This window comes from Myotis nattereri (genome assembly GCF_964212035.1).
Source record: "Myotis nattereri genome assembly, chromosome: 4".
NCBI classification, from domain to species: domain Eukaryota; kingdom Metazoa; phylum Chordata; class Mammalia; order Chiroptera; family Vespertilionidae; genus Myotis; species Myotis nattereri.
The window spans coordinates 87,558,581-87,584,714 of NC_138079.1; the positions used below are offsets into that span (position 1 = coordinate 87,558,581).

The following is a 26,134-nucleotide window of genomic DNA, read 5'->3' on the forward strand; positions in this document are numbered from 1 at the left end:
AAATCTAAGCCCCATGACCTTTGCTCTCTGATATTTCACCTGTGATTATGTTACCTTACATGGCAAGAAAAAAAAAAAAGGACTGCAGATAATTATGTTTACTAATCAGCTAACTTTAAAATAGGGAGATTAGCCCTGGCCAGTTTGGCTCAGTAGATAGAGCACTGGCCTGCAGACTAAGGGGTCCCGTGAGCGGAGTGCAGGAGGCAGCCAATCGATGATTCTCTCTCATCATTGATGTTTCTATCTCTCTGTCTACCTTCCTCTCTAAAATCAATAAAAAATACTTTTTAAAAATAGGGAGATTACCCTGGATTATCCACGTGGGCACAATATAAGCACATGAACTCTAAATGCAAAAGAGGACAGGAACCAAGAATAAGCAAAACAATCTTAAAAAAGAATGTAGGACTCATACTTCCCCAACTTCAAAACTTACCGCAAAACCAAGATAATCAAAACAGTGTGGTATTAGTATAAGAATAGACATATGGATCAATAAAATAGAATTATGAGAGCAGAAATAAACCCACATATTTATGATCCCCACAAGGGTGCCAACACTATTCAATGAAAAAGGAAAAATCTTTTCAACAAATGGCACTGGGATAAGTGAATAGCCACATGCAAAAGAATTAAGTCAGACCCTAACCTCACACACTATACAAAAATTAGCTCAAAATGGATCAAAAGCCTAAATGCAAAAGCTAAAACTATAAAAACTCCCAGAATAGGATACTTACATATGACACCAAAAACAAGAGCAACAAAAGTCAAATAAATTGTACTTCATCAGAACTAAAGCTTCTGTGCTTCGAAGGACCGCATCAAGAAAGTGAAGACAGGTAACAGTTTGGTGATTACCAAAGCAAAGGGGAAGTGGGGGGAGGTAGAAGAGGGTAAAGGGAAGATAATGGGTGATAGAAGGAGACTTGAGTTGGGGTGGTGAACACACAGTACAATATACAGATGATGTATTATAGAATTGTACAACCGAAATATCTATATAATTTTATTAATGTCATTCCAATAAATTAAATTTAAAAAGTTTTTTAAAAAGTAAAAGATAACCCACAGTATGGGAGAAAATATTTGCAAATCATATATTTGATTAAGAACTTATGCACAGAAATATAATATAAAGAACTGTTATAACTCAATTTTAAAAGATAAATAACCTGATTTTTTAATGGGTAAAAGATCTGAATAGACACTTCCTCAAGGAAGATATACAAATGGTCAATAAGCACCAAGAAAACATGCTTGACTTCATTGATCATCAGGGAAATGTAAGTCAAAACCATGAGCTACCACTTCACACCCAGTGGATAACAAAGTCAGATAATAATAAGTGTTAACAAGGATGTGAAAAAATGAGAACACTATTCACTGCAAGTCAGAATGTAAAATGGTGCAGCCACTTTTGGAAACCATCTGACAGTTCCTCAAACCATTGAACAGAGTCACCATATGACCCAGCAATTCCACTTCAAGGTACTGTATTTACCCAAGCGAAACAAAAACTTATGTCCACGCAGAAAGTTGTGCATGAATGTTTATAGCAGCATTATCTATAATAGCCAAAAGGTGGAAACAACCCAAATGTCCATCAACTGATGAATGGAAAAACAAAATGCAATATATCATACAATGTAGTTATTACTCAGTCATAAAGAGGAATTAAGTACCGATACATGCCACAATTAACCTTGAAAACGTGATGCTAAGTGAAAGAAGCCAGTCATAAAAGCCCATATATCATATGATCCCATTCATATGAACGTCCAGAACAGGGAAATCTACAAAGACAGAAGTAGATTAGTGGTTGCTTAGGACTGAAGGGGAGAGGATGGGAGTAAAGGAAATAGTTAAAGTGTCTGGAATTCTTTTTGAGGTGATGAAAATGTTCTACAGTTGGTCCTAGTGATGACTGCTATTGAATTGTGTTGTTTAAATGGGTGAATTATACCCCAATAAAATTGTTTTTAAAATAAAAATCAGAAGAGGAGGGCATAATGGAACTCCAGAGAACTACTGTTGGCTTTGAAGGTGAAGAAACCATAAGCCAAGGAATGTGGGTGGCTTCTAGAAGCTGAGAATGACCTCTGGCTGACAGTCAGCAAAGAAATGAAGAATTCAGTCCTATAATCACTTGGAACTCAATTCTGCCAACATGAGTATGTCTGGAAGCAGATTCTCCCCATAGCCTCCAGATAAAAGTCCAGGCTGGCTTACACCTTAATTTTGACTTCCAGAGATCCTTCAGAGTATCTAACTGAGCTGGCCAGGAGTTCTGATTTATAGAACTTTGAGATAGCAAATGGGTGGTGTTTTAAGCTGCTAATAAGTTTGTGGTAATTTGTTATGGCAACAACAGGAAACTGTTATAGGCCTCCTTTACATTTCTGTCACCTTTGCACAGGTGTTGTAATGCCTAGAATGCAGTGATTTTAGCTGTTCATATGGTGATTCTCTCTCATCATTTAGGTCTCAGCTTTCACGTCACACTTTCAGAAAGGCCTTCCCTGGCCACTCTATCTAAAGTAGTAGCTACCCCAACCTACCTTAGGCCCAGCACAGTTTCTCCATATCCGATCTGTTTCTAACAAGGGAGGGTAAGGAAAGGTGTGCAGGAAAAAAGTAGCTAAGCAGAACTGAGTTGCTCAAATCATGTATATTCTCAGAAGGGCATGCTTGTGTGATTGGCCCTTGGCCGGATCCTAGACACTGAGGTGTTAGTGTCCTTATATACTAACTGATTAGGGTGTTTTATGCTTGGAGCCTTGAACCACACTGTGCCAACTTGTCTAGACAGTCTATGCAAACAGTGTAATGTATGGAGAACACCTGCTTTCCTCTGGGGCCCGAAGTTATAGCAACTATAGTCGATCATGAAGGCACTTGTGCCTACATAACCAGCCTCCAATAAAAAACCTGGAATCCTAGTTTAAGTCAGTTTCCCTAACAGAAACACATCACACATGTTGCTACAGTTTGTTGCTGGAGGATTAAATGTACCCTGTACAGCTCCACTGGGAGAAGACTCCTAGAAGTTCATACCTGGTATCCTCCAACTCTGCTAATTCTACCATTTTCCTGTATTGATCATTTTTTGTGCCATTTCACTATAATAAAAATAGCCAGGAGTACTTCTAGCAAATTACCAAACCTGAGAAAGTCTTGGGGACTACTGACACAGGGTGTGATTATAAAGGGGTGGCATGAGGGAGGCCTTACTGGTAATAGAATGGTTCTGGATCTTAACTGTGGTAGTGGTTACAGGAATCTAGACAAGTGATAAAATGACAAAACTATACACACACATTGTATAGATGTCAATTTCTTGGTTTTGGTATTGCACAATAGTTACGTGTGATGTAACCATTGAGGGGAAACTGGATGAAGAGTACATAGTACCTCTCTGTACTTCCTTTGTAACTTCCTGTTAATCTGTAATTTTAAATTAAAATTTTTAAAAATTCCAATAAAATTTTAAAAATAAACACCTATGATTGAACCAATATGTACTGACAGTTAAACATACCATAAGATCATTTCTGTTTCTCAGTATAGAAAACAAAGCAAGCAAGTGAACCACCAAAAGTACATGTTATGATCTGAAAGGCTATGTAGTGGTAATGATAGCTCTGTTTCAGTGGTGCACAGCAGGCACAGTCCGCATATACAGATTAGGCACCAGAGCTACATAGACAGCGTGTACTTTTCAGTTAGGGAGAAATATGGGAGATCAATGTTGAGACTCAATTCTGTTTTTCCTAGGCAGAAAAGACCTATCCAGAGGCAAGATACTGTCACCACTGCAGCCAGGAGAAAGATTAGAACAGACACACCCAGTTCCCGTTTGAGCACTGCACTCCAAGAAGTAGGCTTTTATTGAGCAACCTGGGCATAAAGAATACATCATTCAATTGGCCCACTCACATTAAGGAGGACAGAGTAAAAAAACTGAGATAGTTGAAATTCCTGTAAATTCTGCACCAGGGCTAGGATTTAATGTGGGCTGAAGTACACTAAAAAGAGCCAGAGGAATACAAAGCCTAGAGCTGTGTGTTCTTCCTTACGGCTCTGCATGCAAACCAGATTCTTCACCTCATTAAAAAAAAAAGGGGGGGGGGGATACCATCTTGTGGATTTGAGTAGTCATAATAATTGTACTCACAATAATCTGAGCGGTCATAATAATCTGGCCACTCAGTGTACATATAGATGTTTATTCTTTGAAAAATGGGAGCTATAAAGACAAGTAGATAATAAAGTAGAAAGAAAATAAAAACATCACCCAGAGACAGTCATTATTTCTTGTAGTACTTTCCCTACTTGTCACTCATTTTATACTGATTTACACTATATGGGAGGCACTTGGGAACAAATACTAGTATAAGTAAAAACAGTTTAAATCTCCATGGCGCTTACCGTCTAGTATGAAAGACATAAGAGAACTCATAAACAAAAGGGAGATAAATAATCCAATCAAAAAATGGGCAAAGGACCTAAATAGACACTTTTCAAAAGTGGACATACAGAAGCCCAAGAGACATGAAAAAACTAGAGGCCTGATGCACGAAATTCATACAAGAGTAGGCCTTCCTTCCCCTGGCTGCTGGCACCAGCTTCCCTCTGGCACCTGGGACCCAGGATTCCCTCGCAACTCTGGCTTCGTCCGGAAGGTTGTCTGGAAGGACGTCTGGTCTAATTAGCATATTATACTTTTATTATTATAGATGCTCAAAGTCACTAATCATCCAAGAGATGCAAATCAAAACGACAATGAGATACTATCTCACACCTGTCAGGATGGCTATCATCAACAAATCAACAAACAACAAGTGCTGGCAAGGATGTGGAGAAAAAAGAACCTTGCACAATGCTGGTGGGAATGCAGACTGATGCAGCCACTGTGGAAAACAGTATGGAATTTCCTCAAACAATTAAAAATTACTGGGTCTATTTGACCCAGTAATCCCACTTCTAGGAATATATCCCAAGAAATCAGAAACACCCATCAGAAAGAATATATGCACCCCTATGTTCATAGAAGCACAATTTACAACAGCTAAGATTTGGAAACAGCCTAAGCACCCATCAGCAGATAAGTGGATTAAAAACTGTGGTACTTCTACACAATGGAATACTATACTGCTGTAAAAAAGAAAGAACTCTTACAATTTGCAACAGCATGGATGGAACTGGAGAGCATTATGCTAAGCAAAATAAGCCAGTTGGAGAAAGATAAATATCACATGATCTCACTCATTTGTGAAATATAATAAATAACATAAACTAATGAACAAAAATAGATCCATCAAACAGAATGTCAAACCTCAGAGGGAAAGTGGGGGTGGATAGGGGTGAGGTTAAGAGATCAACCAAAGGACTCGTATGCATGCGTATAAGCATAACCAATGGACACAGACAGTAAGGGAGCAAGGGCATGTGCTGGGGGGCAGGAGCAGTCAGGGAGAGGTCAATGGGGGGAAAAGGAGACATATGTAATATTTTCAACAATAAAGAATTTAAATTAAAAACAAAGACACATGGAAAATGTAAAAATAAACAAAAAGATCTCCATGGCACTTACTGTCTAGTACTAAAGACATAACTCTATATCATGCCTGAAGAAATTAAAACACTATGAACACTGAAGAATTAATTCATTTTAAAGTTTCACAAAAGAATTCATGTTTATGTGAAACAAGCTAAATATGTGTACATTAAATTTACAGAACTCATAATAGCCTAACAAATTAGGAAAGTAAAAAAATTAGGAAAATATAAAGAGAGGTCTCATTCACAATAGTATCAAAATGTAAAAACACCCAGGAAATATTTTAATAAAAAAATTATGTGAGCTACACAAAACTGAGATATAAAGAAGGTTTAAATAGTTGGTAAGGCATACACTAGGATTCAGAATGAGAAAATTAAATATTATAAAAATGATACATGCTTCAAAATTTCTGTTTATTGGAAATGACAACAAAAATCCAAAAGACTTTTTTGAACTTGACAAAATTATTCCACATCTCATCGGCAAGATTTTTAAATTTTTTTCTAAATTAATGATTTGAATTTTCTTCAAACTTATTGATTTGAATTTTCTTCAAACTATTGTAGTTAAAATGCTGTGAACTTAGCCTGGCTAGTGTGGCTACATGGTTGAATGTAGACCTATGAACCAGGAGGTCAAGATTCAATTCCGTCAGGGCACCTGCCTGGATTTCAGGCTCGATCCCCAGTAGGGGGCATGCAGGAGTCAGCCCATCAATGATTCTTTGTCATCATTGATGTTTCTGTCCCCACCTCCCCTCCCTTCTGAAATCAATAAAAATATATTTTAAAAAGTACTGCAAGCCCTAGCCGGTTTGGTTCAGTGGATAGAGCGCCGGCCCTCGAACTGAAGGGTCCCGGGTTCGATTCCGGTCAAGGGCATGTACATTGATTGCAGGCTCAATCCCCAGTAGGGGTTGTGCTGGAGGCAGCCAATCAATGTTTCTCTCTCATCAATGTTTCTAGCTCTCTATCCCTCTCCCTTCCTCTCTGTAAAAATTAATAAAACAAATATATATAAAAAAATACTGCGAACTTAGCAACAAAACTGGTAAATCACTATACAACAAACTGACCCAAACTGACTCATAATATACAAAATACAAATGCTAACATAATATACAAAATCTACACTAATAAAAGAGAAAAATGGTAATTGGCGTACAGCGATACCGTTTTCATTGGCTAATCAGGGCTATATGCAAATTAACTGCCAACTAAGATTGGCAGTTAACTGCCAACAAGATGGCGGCTAATTTGCATATGTAGGCACAATGCAGGGAGGTGAAAGGGAAAGCAGGAAGAAGCCCCCTGCCACTGACAGTGATCTGAAACCCAGGGGGGAGCTAAGAGCTGGGGGGCAGGGCAAAGGCGGCCCTGGGGCCGCCTTTGCCCTGCCCCCCAGCCATGATTGGGGAATCAGGCGCCTTTGCCGCCCTGGCCAGTGATAGCAGGAAGTAGGGGTGGAGCCAGTGATGGGAGCTGGGCACAGTCGAAGCTGGCAGTCCCAGGAGCTAGGGGTCCCTTGCCTGAGCCTAAAGCAAAGCCCACGATCGCGGCGCCCCCCGCTGCCACTGCGGGTCCCTGCTGCCTGGGCCGGACGCCTAGGCCAGAGGCGTTAGGCCTGGGCAGGGGCGGAGCCTGCAACCGCGGGGAGCTGGGGGTCCCCTGCCCAGGCTTGACACCTCTGCCGGAGGCCTCAGGCCTGGTCAAGGGGCCGATCCGGTGATTGGTGATCGGAGGGTGATGAGGGTCAACTCCTCTGGCCGAGGCATCAGGACTGGGTGGGGGGCGGAGCCGGGGATTGGGGGGATATGATGGTCCCCTTGCCCAGGCCTGAAGCCTGGGTCAGAGGCGTCAGGCTTGGGCGGGGGGTGGAGCAAGCGATCAGAGGGAGATGGGGGTCCCCTGCCCAGGCATGATTCCTGGGCCAGAGCCTCAGGCCTGGGCGGGGGTCAGAGCCAGTGATCGGGGGGAGATGGGAGTCCCCTGTCCAAGCCTGACACCTCTGGCGGAGGCGTCAGGCCTGGGCAAGGGGCCGATCAGGTGATCGGAGGGTGATGAGGGTCTACGCCTCTGGCCGAGGCATCAGGCCTGGGCAAGGGGCAGAGCCAGCAATCGGAGGGGTCTGGGGGTCCCCTGCCCAGGCCTGACGCCTCTGTCAGAGGCGTCAGGCCTGGACAAGGGGCCGATCCTGCGATTGGAGGTTGATGGGGGTCAACGCCTGAGGGTTCCCAGTATGTGAGAGGGGGCAGGCTGGGCTGAGGAACACTCCCCCCCACCCCACACACACACCCAGTGCACGAATTTCGTGCACCAGGCCCCTAGTAATTTAATATTAGAGAAAGGAGGAGAAGGGGAGAATTTTCAATAAACTGTGTTGGAATAACTTGGCCAGTAATCTGGTAGCCCCCAAATTAATTACAGATATCTTAAAGAGTTAAAATTTTTAAAGACAAATGAAAAAATAGAAAAAACTAAAATCAAGTATTTATGCAACCTTTTAAATTGACTTCAGAGAGGAAGGGAGAGAGAGAGAGAGAGAGAGAGAGAGAGATAGAAACGTCAATGATGAGAGAGAATCATTCATTGGCCGCCTCCTGCAAGCCCCACACTGGGGATCGAGCCTGCAACTCAAGCCTGCAACCTGAGCGTGTGCCCTGACAGGAATCGAACCGTGACCTCCTGGTTCATAGGTCAACATTCAACCACTAAGCCACGCCAGCTGGGCCATGCAACTTCTAAAGAGGAGAGTTCTATCTAAGCTTACATGCTAAAGTAGAAATCAGAAAGAAAACAGATTTGAACACATAAATTGAAACTTCTATCTAGTTTTTAAAAAGGCCCCACTTAGACCCAAAATAGGAAAGCAAGCTCAGCCACGTGGCTAAGTGGATTGAGCGCCGTCCCATGCATCAAGAGGTCACCAGTTTGATTCTAGGTCAGGGCACATGCCCAGGCTGTGGGCTGGGTCCCCAGTAGGGGGTTGTGCAAGAGACAGCGGGTTGATGATGTTTCTCTCGTTTATTTCTCTCTCTCTCTCTCTCTCTCTCCCCCCCTCTCCCTTCCCTCCTCTCTCTAAGATCAATAAAAACATATTTTTTAAAAAAGTAAGAGACTAAAAAAATATTTTAATTGGACAATGAAGAATTTTATCATACTTAGACATTATGTTAATAATGATGATTTATAAATCCCTGAATACAGGATAAAGATATGAGCAGACCATTCACAAAATGGAAATAGCTTCCTAGAAACAGAAATGAAATGTCAAAGAGTTTGTGCATTTTATTTTACTTTATTTTTTTAACTGATTTTAGAGAGAGAGGAATGGAGAGAGAGAAACATCCATGTGAGTGAGAAGCATGGACTGGTTGCCTCCTGTATGCAACCTGACTGGGAACTGAACTGGCAACATGGGCATGTGCCTTGACCAGGAATCAAACCAGGGACCTTTCAGAGCATGGGGCAATGCTCAACCAACTGAGCCACACTGGCCTGGGTGGTTTGTGCATTTTATTTTTTTTTTTTAAATATATTTTATTGATTTTTTTACAGAGGGGAAGGGAGAGAGATAGAGAGTTAGAAACATCAATGAGAGAGAAACATCGATCAGCCGCCTCCTGCACATCTCCCACTGGGGACATGCCCGCAACCCAGGTACATGCCCTCGACCGGAATCGAACCTGGGACCTTTCAGTCCGCAGGCCGACGCTCTATCCACTGAGCCAAACCGGTTTCGGCGGTTTGTGCATTTTAAATTTTTATATATACTACCAAACTGGCCTCACAAAAAGCTTATATCTATTTACATTCCCACCCTACAGTGTATGAAAGAATCTACTTTTCCACAAAGTCATAAACACTGGATTAACCTTTAATTTTTGCCAATCTGAAAGGCAAAAAAATATATATCATTTATTGTTTTAATATGCATTTCCTTAAGAAGGCTAACCATCTTTATGGATATTTATCGGCCATTAGTATATTTTCCTTGAAGAATTTAACTCTCTTCATGTTCTTTGCTCATTTTTCTGTGTCATCCTTTTTCCTTTTTATAGGTGCTCTTTTAGTCCTTAACTTTATGTTATGAAGACACCACAGTTTGAATCAAAGACTTAGTGTTTCAGCTGTGGCCAGTGTAGCTTGGTTGGACCATAATCTTGTACACTGAAAGGTCTCGGGTTTGATCCCTGGTCAAGACACATACCTAGGTTGCAGTTTTGACCCCCGGTTGGTTGGGGTTCGTATCAGAGGCAATCAATTGATGTTTCTCTCTCTCTCTAAAGTCAATAGCCATATCCTCAGGTGAGGATAAAAAAAAAGACAAAAAAAAAAAAAGACAGTGTTTCAAATCTGTACCCAAGTTTCACCAACTTTCATATCATTTAATACATTGCAAATGAATGTAAACCTCAGGCAGAATATCAAAGGCAAAGTTCCAATTTTAAATATAACAAAACAAAGTATCCACACACTAGACTGTCCAAATAATTCCAAATGATAATGAAACCTTGGAATAGAATGTAGAGTTTATAACTGCTGGAATGAGTTGAACCAGCTGAGCAGCATTCTTAAGGAATGAGTTCTAGACAACAATTTTCTGTTGTTCTAAATCAAACCCTTGTCTTCAAGTTAAGTGAAATCGTAACTCTAATCTCAGCATGCCATATTTCAGGCTAATAACTCAAAATTACATGCAAAATAACCTGGCTGCATTAGTCTACGTCAACCATGTGCTACCCTTCTTCCACAGAAGCACTGCCAATCCCCCAACTGGTCAATTTAGTCAATAATTTTATGACCAAAATTATCTTCTGACTCCACTTAGAGTAACAACAAACTGCAATATATAAAGTGGTTTCAACAATTAATTGTTTTTTTAAGTTACATCTTAGTTTTAGCTTTGCTACAGCCATTTCATCCTTAGCCAATTGCTGTGGCTGGACAAAGTGACACACATCTTCTCTGAGACAGGAAAAAAAAAAAAAGCACTAGCCTGGATTGAACATATATTTATTCAGACTTGTTAGATAGCTCAAATAAATATTTGCATTATGTTTTAGGTTTTTGAGAGGTGCCTTGTGTTTAACAAAATTTTAATCCAATTAAACTGCAGAAACTTTCAAAGGCTGCTAACACCATCCCATGTTGTAGGTTGAATTGTCTCTCCCCCCAAAAATAGATTGAACTCGAACACTGTGAATGTGGCCTGATTTGGAAATAGGATCTTTGCAGGTGTAATTAGTTAAAATGAGGTTATACTGGATTAGGGTGGGCCCTAAATCCAGTGACAGGGATTGACTGGGCCAAGGCTCTGAGAGAGACACACAAAGGCCATGTGATGCAGCTGCAAACCGAGGAATTCCTACGACTGCCAGCTATCATCTTCCCTGGGGCCTTCGACAGCGTGGCTCTGCTGACACCTTGATTTCAGAGTTCTAGCCTCCAGACTGTGAAAGAATAAAATTCTGTTGTTTTAAGCTACCCAGTTTGTGGTAATTTGTTATAGCATCCCTGGGAAACTAATAACCATCCAGTAAGAATTGGTGTAAACTCTATAAACAATTAAAATAAATTCGTTTTCCACAAGCTGACAAAGAACTGTGGCTTCAGGCATCACCTGCTCTTTGTAAGTGGGGTAACCATATATCCCAGTTAGTAAGGACAGTCCTGGCATAAGCCTATTGTCCTGGACCCCCTTTGCCATTGATTCCCAAAAGCAATCTGCTTTGGATAATAAATTACATGGTTGTCTAATTTATGAACAAGCCTAGAAATACCCTTCTGTTTGTCCACCTCCAAATCCCACCTTATTCAAGTAACATCTTATTCCCCTTTTCCCACTGACAGAATAGTTCTGATTCCTATAGCATTTAATAAGTACAGCTATCACAATACTTACAGAAGTTAGCATATAGGTATGAAAACACTGCCACCTGCTTATTTTCCATAAATAATATTTAAGATGTATCCATTCATGACTATATAACATTTAAAACCCTACACAAATAAAATCTATACACTTAGCACACTACAATCCCAACTGAAATGGTTAATTTATACAAATAAAAATATAATCTAATCTGCTAAATAGATACCAAGCACATTACTTCCTCAGACACTAATTATAATAGACTTTTGACATTTTATTTCATCAGCCAACAGTTTTTTGTTTTGTTGTTGTTGTTAATTCTCACCCAAGGATATTTTTCCATTGATTTTTTAGAGAGAGTGGAAGGGAGGAGGAGAGACAGAAACATTTTAAAAAATATTTTTATTGATTTCAGAGAGAAAGAGAGAGGGAGAGAGAGATAGAAACATCAATGATGAGAGAGAATCGTTGATTGGCTGCCTCGTGCATGCTCCACACCAGGGATCCAGCACGCAATCCAGGCATATGCCCTGACCGGGAATCGAACGTGACCTCGAAGCTCAACCACGGAGCCATGCTGGCTAGGTGACAAACACTGATATGAGAGACACATTGATTGGTTGCCATCCACATGCCCTCCCCCGCACCAGGGCCAGCAATTGAGTCTGCAACCAAGGGACATACCCTTGACCAGAATCAAACCCAGGACCTTTCATTCCACGGGCCGATACTCCATTCACTGAGCCAAACCAGCTAGGACATGTTTTCATATTTTTTAATTTGCATCTTCTTATAATATCCTATTCAAAACTTTGGTCACTAGCCCAATTTTTTTTTTTCAGGAACACATTTAAGAAACAATGTCAAAAGCTCTATGGAAATGCAATTAATGAACCGCTATGTTACATAACTATATTTAGGCAAGGACAGTTCCACCCATTGTTTACTGATTAAGGATGCATAAGGGTGTTCTCTACTCTGTAGGAACTGTAATACTTCAAAATAAAGTGATCTGGGATTACATGGAATAGTCTCATATAAAATCTCACAATAAATAATGGTTTACTTATCTGTACAACTCTAATACAATAGAATTCATAATAAAACACAAAGATAACTTAAAATTCATATCAAATTATAGCAGTGAGATCACCAGCTAAAATTTTACTCTAATATATAAATACAAACCTCTTTTTACAGAATGGCACACTATCATTGTGGTTCTCCTCGTGAGACAAATTTATAGCAAATAGAAAGAAAAATATATGCATTTTAGATGCAAACAAGTACATAAATATTCCCACTTCTCCAGTCCTGATGGATGCCTAGAAGGTACTTTTTTTTTCTTCATCTTTACAAACCATGGCCAAATGCCCTGAACTTGTAGCTCCCAGCCCATTTTCTGGATGGGAAGATCCAGAACCATTCAAGGCCCTTTTGTAATGGTGGGTTCTGACACTTGCCAATGTGTTTACTTCTATTTACCGTATGGGTCCAGCCCCATGGTGTAGGCCCAGGCTAGTCCACCTCAGGGAGTAAAGTCATAGATAGGCGCAGACCATTGAGTCAGTCAGACTACCTGAGTTTAAATATCTATCATCTCTTGTATGACCTTGAACAAATTACTGCTATGAATCATATTTGTTTATATTTTTCTTTTAAGAAGGAAGGAGGGGAGAGGAGCAAGATAATGCGTGTAAAGAGTTTATTATTAGCACGGTACTGGGCTCATGCTAGCACGGGATAAATTTGAACTATTATTACTGAAAAGAGCAACTTTTTAGCTGATGTAAAACACAGATATATTAATCTACTGGACACTCTATCTATGATGAATGGATCTGTTTCTTTCTTAAAAATAAATTATATGCCAGGACTTTTCTTTTTTTTTTTTTAAATATATTTTATTGACTTTTTTTTTTTTTTACAGAGAGGAAGGGAGAGGGATAGAAAGTTAGAAACATCGATGAGAGAAACATCGATCAGCTGCCTCCTGCACACTCCCTATTGGGGATGTGCCTGCAACCAAGGTACATGCCCTTGACTGGAATCGAACCTGGGACCCTTCAGTTCGCAGTCTGACGCTCTAGCCACTGAGCCAAACCGGTTAGGGCTACCAGGACTTTTCAAGTCAATGCTGTCTGTGCCAGAGCTAACACCCCAAACCTACTTCCAGAAATGAACCTTGGGTCTGCTGTATGGGATTCCCCTCAGCCCATCTCTGTGTGGAGGTTAAGTGATTTTCATTTCAATATCTGTCCTTGTCAGACTCCTCCATTTTCATACCGCCCATGATAAAGCATGCCTGCTAAAAATATGGCTCTGTGATTAACCAACAGCATAAAACATAGATGTATTAAAAAAAATTGTCAGGAAGCACAAACTCTAACCCCACTGCTGATAAATTCTTAACAAAAGCTCCATTGAGAAACAAGATATTTACGGAAGGTAACCTGAGGAATGTTTGATCCCCATCTACTTATCTAGATAATCTAAAATAGGTTCTTAAATTAAATCAGTCTAGAGATATAAGTACTTAGATCACATTATTTTGCCAGCTCTAAAACTGCTTTTACTGAAACGTGTTTTGAAGTTATGTCATCAACCTACACAAGGAGACATGAGGAATTTTACTAAAAAACAAACTAATAAAAAAAATTTTTAATTAAAAAATAAAAAACAAACTAAAACACAGCATAGTCCTTTGAGATGCATGCTGTATTTAGCTTAGGATGTAGTTGAAAGTCTCAATAGGAGCCTTTGGGAATGCTAAGGAAGAAATTGATTTTTTTCCTCTTATGGTCACTGAACCATAACTGATTATGCAGGGTCAGGCAAACGTAGGTTTACAGGTGTCCGTATGAAAAATAATATGTAAAAATACACAAATAAACTGTGTTTTGCTTACTTACAATTGTAAACCTACTTTTGCTCCACCCTGTATTTCTCTCTGAACTGTCTACTAAAAAGCAGCATTAAATTTGTGATCCTCTAACAAATACTTATGAGTTTAGGTCATATAGTTTGTGTTCAGATCTTATTCCTGTTTCCATCTTAAGTTTTCTCCCTTAGTCCTGATTTCATAACCCCTGATTTTTGTATGTTACCAACAATATGTTGTATGTATCTTTATAAGTCATTATGAATCCATTCTGGAATAAGATGGGAGATAAGTAAATATGCTCCACTTAAAAAACAATAAAATATTCTCTTCCATTAGCAAACATTATATAAATTCAATTTCTAAAGGCATTACCTTTTTTGTGCTCCAAAAGAAAAAAAATGTTTTAGCAAATATTATATCTAAAATTAGGAAATTCTAACAAGGGAGGAAATACAAAAATAAAACACTTTCATATGTATGTGTTTTTTCCTTTGGGGCACACAAAAAATTATAAATATATCCCTGTGTAAAAATCCCCCAAGGTCATTTTTGTACTTTAAAAATACAGAACAAATTGCCGAGCCAGCGTGGCTCAGTGGTTGAGCACCAACCTATGAACTAGGAGGTCACAGTTTGATTCCTAGTCAAGGCATATGCCCAGGTTCCATGCTCGATCATTCATGTTTCTATCTCTCCCTCTCTCCCTGCCTCAAATACAGACCAAATCCCCATAAATGTAATTACAACTGAGTATTTATTCTGAATGGGAACTGACTAGACTTGCTTCAGAAATGATTCACAAGATTTTTTTTATAACTCTTGAGTTGCCCTGTGCCTAGCATAGAGGATGCTGCCAACCATTCCTTAATGTGAGACAGCACATAATTTAGAGGCATAAAGGCTCTGGCTAAGTGCCTGCTTCAGAGATGTCAGCAATCTCCTTGCTGTCATTTAAGGAAAATAAAAAAACTTAAGACTTTCTTAATGTGGCCCTGGCTGGTGGGGCTTCATGGTAAAGCATTGGCCTCAAAGAATCATGGGTTCAAATTCCCGGTCAAGGTCACATACCTGGGTTGCAGGTTCCTTCCCTGTTCCCAGTCAGGGTATGTGGGAGGCAATCAATTAATGTATCTCTCTTACATGAATGTTTCTCTCTCTCTCTCTCTCTCTCTCTCTCTCTCTCTCTCTCTCCTCCCTTTTTCTTCCCCTTTTTCTCTTCCACTTTCTCTAAAAATCAATAGGAAATATAAGCTCAGATGAGAATCAACAACAAAAAGACTCTCTTAGTGTGTAAAAATTTCCCCACTCATGAACTCATACTTGTCATTCTGATAACTTCTGACTCACATATATATCTAATTAATTGATTATAATTACAGTTCTCCGGCTACCAGAAACATGAAAAAATTGTTCTATACAATAAAAATTACAGAGTATTTATTCTGAATGGGAACTGACTAGACTGGCTAGTAAGCAACTTTCTATCCCAACAACAACTTCATCAAAAACAGGAATCTCACTAAGTAATTTGAAAGCAGCATCATAAATGCAGCCTTTTCTGAAAGCATTTTAGCCTTACCTAAGTATCAGATAAAATATGAGTTACATAATATTGAGTAGGATAAAAATAAGGCAATTGTTGTTTATCCTGTTTTTTTTCAACAATAGTCTAGCTTATATCAAGATATTTCGGTCATATGAAACAACATAATCCTATATAATAAAGAGGTAATATGCAAATTAACCCTCACACCCTCACAAGATGGCTGCCTACGACCAGGCCGGCAGGGGCATTAGTGAGGGACAACCAAACAACTGAACAAGCAGGCTGCGTGGGGTGACCAGGCCGGCAGGGGGGTTAGTGAGGGATGACCAAATGACTGAACAGCAGGCTGTGTGGGGTGACCAGGCTGGCAGGCCATGAGGGGTGACCAGGCCGGCAGGGGGGGACATTTGGGGGCAACCAGACCAGCAGGCGGGGGCAGTAAGAGGCAACCAGGCTGGTGGGGATGGGGGGGCAGTGAGGGGTGATCAGGCCGGCGGGGGAGGGGGGGGCACTTAAGGGCGACCAGGGAGGCAGGCAAGCGATTAGGAGCCAGGGGTCCAGGATTGTGAGAGGGATGTTTGGCTGCCGGTTTGGGCCCGATCCCTGGGATCGGGCCTAAACTGGCAGTCGGACATCCCTCAAGGGGTCCCGGATTGGAGACGGTGCAGGCTGGGCTGAGGGGTTCACACACCCCCCCCCATGCATGAATTTCATGCATGGGGCCTCTAGGGTCTCTATAATGCTTTATGAAAGAAATGAGCATTTAATAAGACTTTCAAAATGTTTGACCTCTATTGTGAAACTTATTTTTACTGCAATGACTTTATTTATGGGTTAAGAATCTACTTAATAGCATTTCTATTCTGAGTCACAGAATAGACAGGTGTTGTTATTACACAGGCATTGCCTACATTTTAGGAATGGGTAATCTCTGCCAGCGATGTTTACTTTGCAACCAATAAAAACACACATGCCAAAAATTAAACTCACACTGTCATGACTGAAATGCTATGTCTCTAGCCAAAGACTGACACAGTAAATCAAATAGGATCTTAGTTCTTCTGTATGTAGATATTAAAGTAGGTTAAGTACTAGAACAGTAGTTCTCAACCTTCTGGCCCTTTAAATACAGTTCCTCATGTTGTGACCCAACCATAAAATTATTTTTGTTGCTACTTCATAACTGTAATGTTGCTACTGTTATGAATTGTAATGTAAATATCTGATGTGCAGGATGGTCTTAGGCGACCCCTGTGAAAGGATCGTTCGACCGCTGAAGGGGTTGCGACCCACAGGTTGAGAACCGCTATACTAGAAGAACCATTTTTAAAAAAATAAAGTACTGACTGAATTTTTGTCATTGGAAAATATCAGAAAGCAATGAATTCTCATCAAGTTATCACATAGTCATGTAGCATTTGTGAATGCCCAACTTGGATTAGAATACTAACAGGTAAAAGCAGAATTCCTGTTTATAGAAGTTTAAAAATTAACAGGGTCAGTCACTCATACACAAAGAAACAATCCTATCTAATGAAGGGGGAATATGCTAATTGACCCTCACACCATTGCAAAGATGGTGGCACCCACAGCCAATAAGGAGGAAATATGCTAATTGACTGATCCCCCCTCAAAGAAGGCGGCACCCAGTTCCCTCAGCCCTGCTGGGGCGGCAGGCACGTGGCTTGCCGTGCATCTGCCTCTGGAGTCCCCCAGTCCCCTCAATCCCCCAGCCACCCAGGGCTGGCCCAAGGCACAGGAAAGCCTTGGATGGCAGCTGCCTAGCCGCCCAGGGCTGCCCGAGGCGCAGGTAACCAGGGCTGTCCAAGGCTTGTGCTGCCGGCAGTGGCAGCAGCAGAGGTGTGATGGGGCGTCACCTTCCCCTGATCGTTGGATCGCCTCCCGCCCTTGAGGACTCCAGGACTGTGAGAGGCGGCAGGCCCGGCTGAGGGACGCCCCCTCCAGTGCATGAATTTTCATGCACCAGGCCTCTAGTTAGTAAATAAATATACAATGCAAACATTTAATGAGCAGAAAAGATAGCACATAAGCAAACACTATTGGGCACAATCCTCATCAACCATATAGCAGCCTGTGTGTTAAGATCTACATAAAACTCCTTTTTAACCTCACTATAATCCTCCCTAAATCCCTTCCCTGGTTCTGTCATCATCAGATAAAAGACCATGTTCCAGCATCTCTGTCCCTTTCTGCCCTGAACTTTTTTACTTTTCAAAAACCACCTCCAAGTAGTCATTGGCCTCTTCTCCATTAGTCGCTCCACCCCCACATTTCCACCTACTCCTAAAATTCCCACACCACTTTGTCAGTCCGAATGTTACTCATTCTTCATGGTACTCCCGGAAAGGTATCCCCGATACCGTTCTCCACCCTCCACATCTGCAGTCTCTCGGGATGAGGGGAGCCACTTAGGGTGCTCTATCTTAACTCACACTGCTTACCACCTTGTATTCAAAGTATCTTTTCTCTCTCTCTCTTTCTTCCCTCCCTCCCTCCCTCCTAAACTGGCGAAGTTCTAGAGAGAAGAAACATCGTTGTTTCCAAGGTCAGTAAAAATCCTGAACACTTCTTATTATTCTGTATAAGAACCAGTAACTTAATTAACGTTATACAATCAGATCTTGTACCTCTGCAAGCTTTCTTGATACAACTAGTTTCATTAATAGACTTTAAGCAGTTTTAGGTTTACAGAAAAGCAGTGCAATTATTTATTTTAATCTCAAAATCCAAAACAACTCTTCAGCTCCAAAGAAGGAAAGAAAAGAAAAGAGAAGGGAAGACAAGACAAGACAAGACAACTTCCCAGGTGATGCTGTAAACTCGTACTGGCAAATCCCCACATCTGATCTCCAGGACAAGAGCCCACCACCGCCCATGACACATTTCCCGACCGCCGGCCTGGTCATCAGCCGGCGGCACCACCCGAGGTCTGTGACCTACACTCCAGAGCGGCGGGTGCCTCCCTCTCTACTAAACTTCCGTAATGGGCATCACCCTGCTCGCCCCCAGGACGGCGTGGGCGCGGGGACTCCGGCTCCTGAGCCCAGGTCCTCAACCGCCGGGCCAAGTCAGGACCAGTCTTCAAGGCTCCGCACCACCGGCGTCAGCGCCCTCCCGGCCCCGGGACGTGTCCCTCCCCACGAACGACGCGGGTCCGGGAAGCCCGGCTCCCTGCCAAGGCCAGCCTGCGAGGTGGGGCCGCGCTCTCAATCCAGAAAAGTGCCCGCGGGCCCCAGGACAGGACCCGGCGGGCCGCCACGACAGGTGTCCCCCTGGACTCCGCGGACCGGACAGTGAGGAGGGCGCCGGCCAGAGGGAAGCCGTCCCGCCGGGGGATGGCCGGTGGCAGCAGGCGGCCAGGAAATAAGCGTCTGCCCGGCGGAGCCGGGCTGGGCCGTGGAGAACTTGGCGACCGGAGCCTGACACGGGCAGACCGAGCAGCGAGAGGATTCAGGGGGACGGCCAGGGCCGCGCTGCCGGCGCCCGCGTTGGGACGGAGGAGGACAGGAGGCTCCGAACCGGCCCCGGCCGAGTGGACCGCACAGACCAACGACCCAGCAGCTCCAGCCCGGACGGCGCGCCACCCCGCTGCCCGGAGCGGAGAGCAGCGCTGTCCTCGGCCCCCTCCCGTCAGCTCCGTACCTCGTTGGCGGATCCACCGGCGTCGAGACCGCCGCTCGCTCCGCGTCGCTCGAGTGGGTCCCGGCCCCGCCAGTCCACAACCCGCCCTCACACCGGCCCACCCTCCCTCAGGCCCCGCCCCCGGCGCCGCGAGCGCGCGTCACGCACGCACAGACGTCACTTCCGGGGCCCAGGACTCGAGGTGGGAGGATGCTCCTGCGAGTTCCCCTGGGATCTGCGCTGGGTGGGGCGAGGCCAGGTGGGGCGAGGCCGGGCCGGGCGTAAGTGACATCCTGGCTGTACCAAGCAAGCCGGGGGGCATCCAGGGGGCGGCGGCCTGGAGCGCCGACCTGGAGCGTTCGGGAGCCGGCGGAGAAGCCGGCGTTACTCTGTCTTTTCCTCCGTCCTTGCTTTTGGGATCCGACTCGCAATAGCGTGAGGGCGACTGACCTTTGGGTGCTGTCCGGCCCCGGGCGTGGAATAGGAGGCGGGAGAGGAGGCATTGGAACAGAAGACTGCTGCCAACCCGTAGGCTATGAGGCCGCCTGAAAAACGAATGAGTCCCATCCCTTCACGGACCTTGGGATTTTAAAAGTTTCTCAAAGAGATTGGTTGATCCAGGAGCCGTTTTTAAATACCTGAGCATAAGTGAAATTAAAAGTTAAATAAGTTATCCAGTATCACACAGTATTAACGGTCGAGTCATAGATGGATTCCAGTTCTTGTGATTCCCATTTCAGGAATGTTGTGTTACAGTTGATCTTAGCTGAAAAGGCCAGAAGCGATAGGAATGTTAAAAAAAAAAAAAAAAAAAAATTCAAGCCGTGACAGGGTGGCTCCGTTGATTGGAGCATCCTCCCTTTCACCAAAAGATGACAGGTTCGATTACTGGTCAGGGTACATACCTAGGTTGTGGGTTTGATAGTCAGGGAGCATATGAGAGGCAATAGATGGATGTTTCTCTCGCTCTCCCTAGAAATCAATGAAAGCATACTCTGGGGTGAGGGTTAAAAAAAATTCTGGAGATCTACTTGGCTTTATTGTCATTCATGAATAGGGCAGCATCCCTTCTAGTGACTAGAAGGGCGCTTTGAGGGGTTGTAGAAAATGAAAGGATTTTATAAGAAGGGTGGAGCAAGGGAGCTATTAACAAAAGAAAGGATTATTTTTGCACCTGGACATCTTTTCTTTGGGGGAAGAGAATGGGAAGGGTTTTTGTTTGTTTTATTTTTAAATATATTTTTATTGATATCAGAGACGGAGAGATAGAAACATCAATGATGGGAGAGAATCATTGATTGGCTGCCTCCTGCACACTCCCTACTGGGGATTGAGCCTGCAACCCCAGCATGTGCCCTTCTCCAGAATCTTACCCGGGACCCTTCAGTGTGCAGGCCAACGCTCTATGCACTGAGCCAAACCAGCTAGGGCAGGAAGAGTTTTTAATCTTTAAGATTGCTTCTTCTTTCTATGAGGGATGGAGAGATTACCTTGTGACAGATTACCTTACTGGTGCTTGACCAGGAAATTCCAGACTGGTTATTAAGATTATGTTTCTGGGAGAGGTTGAAACTGCAATTACATTATGGGCTTTCAGCACAAGTGACGTTATATCGGGTCTGGTTTTCTCTTTAACAGTTGGAAACAGCAGCTGCCTCTATCCTGTGTTACGTGAACTCAGAGTCTGGAGGCTTTGCCTAGAAATAAATATTTATTCAAGGGTCTTCGGGCTTGCAAATGGAAACCACAGGAAGGCAATACCCAGTGTTGTGCAGAGGAAAGAAAAACTAAGAGTTCTTGTAACAAAAAGTACATTAATGAGAAGCTAGACAGACATGAGCAGAGCAAGCATGATGGGCCAGGTACAGAAGGTCACCAGGTGGAAAGTCCCAGGTGCCCAACAGAAGGACAATCGTAGGGTGGGCCCTGGTCCCCAGGGTGACTTTTCCTCCCCTAGCATATTGCAGGTCACGAGGTTTGGACCCCTTGACCTTTCCTCCCTAGAGATAACATCTAGACCTCAAATTGTATTTTAGCTCCAGACCCAGATAAGCAACAAAACTAGCCATGGCTGACGTCAGGACCAGCTGCAGGGAATAATGACCTCCTACCCTGGTGCCTACCAATCAATCAGGGAGACCACAACCCTGAAAGGACACACCTGGAAAACGGCTGAATATTCTATGAGATCTTCCCCTGGGACCTCCCCTAAAATCTCCACTCAAAAAAACCCATAGGACGGAAGACCCAGTGCACTCTCTCCCCCTCCCGGGAGCACGCTCATGCCTTCCCCTTTCTCATCCACTTCCCCCTCCAGGCCCCAGGCACGTTACCAATTGCTTCCTCACTCCTGAGCTCCTAGGGCCCTTTACCTCCAGAAGTTTGCTAAGCCCATTTTTTCTAGGAATTACTTTTTCCACCTCTGTAATTTACCCTATAAATGTTCTCTTACAGTTTGGGTCTTGCTCTGAATTCTTTCCTAGCCAGAACCCAAGTACCGAGGTTGCTGAACCCTGGTTTGGTCTGACCCCACCAGTCAGACAATTGTTGCCATTCCTGCCCCCACCTACAACAGAAGCATTCTTAGCCTCTGGATTGGTCTGAAACGGAAATCCTCTAGATGACAGGTAGTCTGGATACCTGAATATTATTTCCTTATTCCGGGGGTAATCAGGTTTATCTCAAAGTTTGATGTATATCGAGGCATTGATTGGAAAGCTCAAAAGTTAAAGTTCCCAGGCTAGTTATGATGTGGGGGGAACCAAACCAGGTCTTTATCACAGAACAAGGGGGAATTCAAGAGCATGAAAGATTTAGCAACGCACAGTAAATTAATTAAAGCCATAGTATGCACTCAAGAAATGAGAGTGGGTGACCTCGGAGAATGAGATGCTGATGGGGTCTAGGTGGAAGGTTTTTATTAAATGTGGTTAAGAGGGGTAGCAGTGTGGCCCAGCCTGCATGGCTCACTGGATGAGCGTTTACCTTTGAGCCAGGAGGTCATGGTTCAATTCTCTCTCTCCTCTCTCCCTAAAATATCAATTAAAAAACTTTTTTAAAAGAAATTTTTGGTAGTTTTTAGTGTACAAATATTTCATCTTATATTAGTTCCTAAGTATTTTATTCTTTTTAATGCTATTGTAAGTGGAATTATTTTTTAAGTTTCCTTTTCAGATTGTTCATGTATAGAAACGCAACTAATTTTTGTGTGTTGCTTCATATCTTGCTACTTTGCTGCATTTATTAGTTCTAACAGGTTATTTTGTATATGTAGAATCCTAGGGTTTTCTACATATATCATATTATCTTCAGAGATAATTTCATTCCTTTCTAATTTGGATGCCTTTTATTTTTATTTTTTTTCTTGCTTGGTTGCTCTGGCTAGGACTTCCAGTACTGTGTTGAATAGAATTGGCATAAATGGGCATCCTTGTCTTGTTCCTGATCATAATGGAAAAGCTTTCAATCTTTCACCACTGAGTATAATGTTAGCTGTGGGTTTTTCATATGTTTTTCTTATATTGAGATTGTTTCCCTCTGTTCCTAGTTTGTTGAGTGTTTTTACCATGAAAGGGCATTAAATTGTGTCACAATTTTTTTTGGTCTGTATTAACTGAAGAGATCAGGTAGTTTCCCCCCTTTATTTTTCTAATATAGTGTATAACATTGATACATTTTCATATGTTGAGCCATCCTTGTATTCCAGGAATATTCCCATATGGCCACAGTATATAATCCTTTTAATATGTTGCTAAATTCAGTATAGTATTTTGTTCAGTTTTTTTTCTGGCATAGTTCATGGGGAATATTGGTCTGTAACTTTGTTTTCTTGTAGATCTTTGCTTGGCTCAGTTATCAGGGAAATGCTGACCTCATAGAATGAGTTAGAAAGCATTCTCTCCACTTAAAAATACATATATGTGTGTGTGTGTGTATATATATAACATATATATGTGTATATATATTACATTTTTAAAATTGATTTCAGAGAGGAAGGGAGAGGGCAACAGAGATAGAAACATCAATGATGAGAGAGAATCATTGGTCGACTGCCTCCTGCCCCCTCCTACTGGGGATGGAGCCTGAAATCCAGGCATGTGGCCTGACCAGGAACTGAACCATGACCTCCTGGTTCATAGGTTGATGCTCAACCATTGATCCACACCAGCCAGGGTCCACTTTTAATTTTTTGGAAGAGTTTGAGAAGGATTGGTATTAGCTCTTCTTTAAGTGTTTGGTAGAATTCACCAGGAAAGCCATCAAGTAAAGGGGTTTCTCTGTTGGGAAGTTTTTGTGTGTTTTTTTAATCCTCACCCAAGGATATTTTTTCCTTTGATTTCTAGAGAGAGCGGAAGGGAGGGAGGAGGAGGAAGAGAGAGAGAAACATCAGTTTGTGAGAGACACATTGATTGGTTGCCTCCTGCACTGGTCCCCACTGGAGCTGGGGAACCTGCAACAGAGGTAAGTACCCTTGACGGAGAATTGAACCCAAGACGCTTAGATCTGCGGACCAACATTCTAACTACTTAGCAACTCCAGCCAGGCTGTTGGGAGATTTTTGATTACTGATTCAATATTCTTATTTGTTATAGATCTACTCAGCTTTTCTATTTCTTTGTGATTCAGACTTGGTAGGTTATGTTTCTAGTATTTAGTTCATTTAATTTGGTTATTCAACTTATTGGTGTACATATATGTTTATAGTATTCTTATAATCCTTTTCATTAAATGTAAAGTCAGTAGTAATGTCCCTCTTTCATTTCTGTTTTTAACTATTTGAATTTTCTCATTTTGCTCAATCAGTCTAACTCTAGCTAAAGATTTATCAATTCTGCTGATGTTTTTAAAAACCAAGTTTTGGTTTTGCTGATTTTCTAGTATCTTGTTTCCCTGTTCTCATTTCATTTATCTCCACTCTAATCTTTATTTCCTACCTTATGCTAGCTTTGCCATGGAGACGTAGAGATGAGGGACAGATGCTGCCTAGGTTTGTGCCACCTTGTGACCTCAGTACCTTGGTGGTGTAAGACCAGATAGGAGAAAAGATGTACAGGGTTTTCAGCTATTGGAATGCTGGGTCCATAGCAAGGGGTTGGGGGAACCCAACCCCTAAAAAGATAGAATGGTCAAGTGAAGAAACTGAGGGTTATGAACCAATGACCAGTACTGCCTGTAAGCCCCAGAAATCCTGGGGCACAGTTGAGTATCTGGAAAGCCTTCCACCTAAGAAACATCCTTGTATCATGCAGATACCTTGGTTGGACTTATTTTATCTGGAAGTTCTACCTCTGATCTTAATCCACAAATTCAGGTTATCCCTCAGGTGCTGCTGCCATAAAGGGGCCAGGATTGCCATCCTAGCAGGGAAGGGCACTGGCAAGGGTTCAAAATCAAGGTAGTAAACTCTACCCCAGTGGAATTCTCTGGGCTAAAGGCCCAGCTAATGGAAGTGGTGGGATATTCCTGCAGGTGACTAGAGAGGGCGTTCCTGAATGTTTTGTGTCAGGGCCAATGGGAGTTTCCAAATAGAGCTGCACTTTGAAGAATATTAAGCAATTGGGTGGAACATTCTCTGAATATGCCTCGGGGCAGATACATCCTGCCTTGATTTATGGGAATGCCAAGTGAATAATGCCACCCCCATTAAAGCTAATAGTGATGTGGTCAGCTCACACAGGAAGTTCATATTTTTGTTAGGCTCCTCTTGGTGAACTCGGTTTTCAGGTAAAGCATTTTGATTCCTCCCTCTGGGATAGAGGAGGGTGAAGCCAACTTGTCTGCTCAGTGGAGTCCTGTGGCATCCTCTGTTGCTGCTGTGGAGGTGGGTACAGAGCTTAGAGAGGGGGCTCAAAATGCTCTCCAGATCCTAGCAGGCCAGATGAGAAAGCTGAAATGGAAAGCTAGGGACCTCAGTGCAAACACACACTTACCTGCCTGAGAAGAAGAGGGCAACCCTGGGCACAGTATCACCGCCACAGCTGGCTAGCAGATGCCAATGAGGCATGGCCAGAAGTGGCCAACCATCTATAAAATGCCATAGACAGGACACTCATGAGCAGAGGGAGGTGAAACTGACATAGTAAGAGGAGGGAAAGTAAGCACCCACAACATGTGCACACACAGATGAGCACCTGGGAAGACAGAATAAGCCAAAGTACAGCTGGTGATCAGGATGTAATGTTGAGAAACACACTATTAAAGGCATTTATAGTTGATAAACACTTAAGCCTATTCATTAAACCCTCCCACTCCCTCTACAAAAATAATAAAGGTATAAGATTTGACCCAACTTGTAAACTTATAACAGAGGTCAAGCTCTAAGTTCTGTAGTACGTTGGGGTTCTATTTTTAAAAATATGTATTTTTTATTGATTTCAGAGAGGAAGGGAGAGGGAGAGAGAGAAACATCAAATGATGAGAATCATTGATCGGTTGCCTCCTGCATGTCCCCTACTAGAGATCAAGCCCAAGACCCAGGCATGTGCCTTGACCGAAATTAAACCTGGGACCTTTCAGTCCGCAGGCTGATGCTCTATCCACCGAGCCAAACCGGCTAGGGCAAGGGTTCTATTTCTTGATTTAAGTCATAACTGAGAGAAGTATGGAAATGTCTATTCCA

General features: G+C 42.5%; 1 protein-coding gene across 3 annotated transcripts in view; it reads right to left on the minus strand.

The window, feature by feature from the left end:
• The window catches only part of RABGEF1 (RAB guanine nucleotide exchange factor 1), a 62,675-nt gene extending 43,023 nt beyond the window's left edge, over positions 1–19,652 (minus strand). For all 3 annotated transcript variants that reach the window (XM_081089824.1, XM_081089825.1, XM_081089823.1), the window contains exon 1: positions 19,537–19,652. The gene's annotated coding sequence lies outside the window, so the exon portion shown is untranslated. The remainder of the gene's footprint in view (positions 1–19,536) is intronic.
• Positions 19,653–26,134: the final 6,482 nt, after the last annotated feature.